This window comes from Phytophthora infestans, genomic scaffold, assembly GCF_000142945.1.
Source record: "Phytophthora infestans T30-4 supercont1.5 genomic scaffold, whole genome shotgun sequence".
NCBI lineage: Eukaryota > Oomycota > Peronosporomycetes > Peronosporales > Peronosporaceae > Phytophthora > Phytophthora infestans.
In genome coordinates, this window is record NW_003303754.1 from 102,393 (window position 1) to 105,575 (window position 3,183).

Genomic DNA, 3,183 nt, shown 5'->3' on the forward strand with positions numbered 1-3,183 from the left:
AACACTGGACTCACCCTTGTAAGCAACAATTACTCCATCAATGCGTAATATGGCGCCGGTATTTGTATGGGTTAGTGCTAAAATAATCCCAGCTTTGAACACGTCAAGTGTCAATGCATATCCTTGTTTCCGAGATAAGTGGCTGAATACGCTAACGTTTCTAACACTGGATGTACGACGGGCAATCGCACGACTCGTATCCGTTACAGAGGAAAATTATTCTCACGATGACGGTGCACATCAGACGGATCACCGAACGTTTTTTCGCACGTAGTACAAGTCATCACACCGTTTTCACGTCCAATTTGTTTAGCTTTCGTCGCAATGTCGGTAGCGGCAAATAAACGAAATTGACTTTGTACCGCGTCCGGATGGTTCATTCGAACATGATACGACCATTGCATCATCGAAGTGAACGCCTTAGGTCACAATTTGTACTATCTCATGGACGCACTGTTGTAAGCGCTAATTACTCCATCAATGCATAGTGAGTCGCAGCTACCGCTGTGGGTTAGCTCTCACTGAATCCCAGCTTTCAACACGTCAAGTGTCAATGCATATCATTGTTTCCGAGATAAGTGGCTGAATACGCTAACGTTCCTAACACTGGACACACCCTTGTAAGCAACAATTACTCCATCAATGCGTAATATGGCGCCGGTATTTGTATGGGTTAGTGCTAAAATAATCCCAGCTTTGAACACGTCAAGTGTCAATGCATATCCTTGTTTCCGAGACAAGTGGCTGAATACGCTAACGTTCCTAACACTGGATGTACGACGGGCGATCGCACGACTCGTATCCGTAACAAAGGCAAAGTATTCTCTCGATGACGGTGCACATCAGACGGATCACCGAAATTTTTTCGCACGTAGTACAAGTCAACACACAGCTGGCACGTCCAATTTGTTTAGCTTTCGTAGCAATGTCGGTAGCGGCAAATAAACGAAATTGACTTTGTACCGCGTCCGGATGGTTCATTCGAACCTGATACGATCGTTTCCCAGCGAAGTGAACGCCTTAGGTCACAATTTGCACTTTCTCATGGACGCACTGTTGTAAGCGCTAATTACTCCATCAATGCGTAATGAGTCGCAGCTACCGCTATGGGTTAGCTCTAACTAAATCCCAGCTTTGAACACGTCAAGTGTCAATGCATATCCTTGTTTCCGAGATAAGTGGCTGAATACGCTAGCGTTCCTAGCACTGGACTCACCCTTGTAAGCAACAACTACTCCATCAATGCGTAATATGGCGCCGGTATTTGTATGGGTTAGTGCTAAAATAATCCCAGCTTTGAACACGTCAAGTGTCAATGCATATCCTTGTTTCCGAGACAAGTGGCCGAATACGCTAATGTTCCTAACACTGGATGTACGACGGGCGATCGCACGACTCGTATCCGTAACAAAGGAAAATTATTCTCACGATGACGGTGCACATCAGACGGATCTCATCTTCGCTCCATACAACGGTCGCCGTCCGCTGAGCTGGATCCGCATCTCGTCAGGGAAACAAAGTGTCCCATCCGCTAGATCCAACCTCACTCCGGCCGGTACCATGAAATCCATCCCGAGGATGGCGTCTTGACCAGCGAGATCTCCAACCCAAATATCGAACCAGTATATTAAACAAGCTGGCAGCGTGATCTTGACCCGCGTTCTCCCATTCGTACGGTACACGCCTTCACCAATCCCAACACAATTTTGGATCCGACTCCCATCCACTTGGCACCCAACCTTACGAGCAAAGGCGGTATCCAGTATAGACACCTCGGCACCACTATCTAGGAGTAGGATTGCTTTTTCATTGTTGATCTTGCCCCCTACCTTGGCTTGTCTGAACCACTTTCCTGGGGCACAGTACTTCCAGTATCCACGGGACCCCCCTGTCAGCCGGTCCATGGATCCAACATCTACAGATCTTCGGGATCCAGTAACCTGACAAACCTTGGGTGGATCTGCAGCGACCTCACCCTTGGTAGGCCCAAACCATTGACCATGCTGTCGTTTCTCCCAGTAACCGCGCAACTCTCCCCTTTGTAGATCCAGGGTTGAAGAGACTTCGGATTTGGCAAACTCATCCACTTGGCGCAAACTAGAAATCTTGGCAACTGACACTTCATGTAGATTACGTGTATTATCGACTGGATCTAGGGTCCTGCTACCTGGACCTAGCGATGTCTTGCTCACAAATGCATAAATGCAATACCTAGAACGCTCGGCTCGTACCGGATTCAAACCCGGCGAGCGTCCTAGTTTAACATCCTCTCGGCCACTTCTGGCAACATCCCTCTGTGCTTGGCTGGATCAAACCACTGGCGGATCTGGTTGTAGAATTCTTCCATCGGACACTTGCCGACGTCGTGAATCTCGCCACAACCGCGACACACGTAGAAGCAATGATCTCCGCGATGACCTTTCTTGCCACACTTCTCACAGACCAGGTGTTTCCAGCATCCAGATTCTGTGTGCTTCCGGGATCCGCACTGCGAACACCTGACTTGTGCTGCCCCGTCCATGAGATCTCGGGATCTGTACATCCCACGGTCCCCGGGTACGGTATCCGCGGTCGAGAGTTGTCTCCTGTCTTCGCCGTTCGATCGTTGGACGCAGTGAGACAGACCCGACGGTAATCTTCAGGGTCGGAGTCCGAACCGTCGGATCCTGATTCAGTTTCTGAGTCGGGCGCCGTGACTTGGTGGACACGTCGAGCTGGGGCCGTAGGCGTCGGAGCCTTTTGGCGATACTTGCCGGATCCTACCGCCGCCTGCTTCTGGCGGTGTTTCGCGCGATCCACAGCCCGCGGCACTTCTTCAAGTTCATCAGCGTCTGGAGGACGTAACAGGGTCAGTCTGTCGGCCAGATCCACGTCTCCCACCGTCTCGATGAAATGATCCACGTGTTCCGCAGTACCTTGAATCCCCCATCCTTGATCTTCAACTTGGCCCGTAGACCGGGCCACATTTAGTCGATGTAGGTATTATAGCGAGGATTCATCCGATCTGCGGCGAGCGTGGTAGTATTGTCGTGCCACCGACACTCTCAATCCACAGTACTGTGTCTGGAAACTGCGCAGATAATCTGCCCACTTTGTTCCTGGTGATCTGCCCAGCTGCCGATAACAGTTCCTTGTCTGGCCCCGCTAGCAGATCCGCAAAGGTCAAACACTTTCTCAGCATCC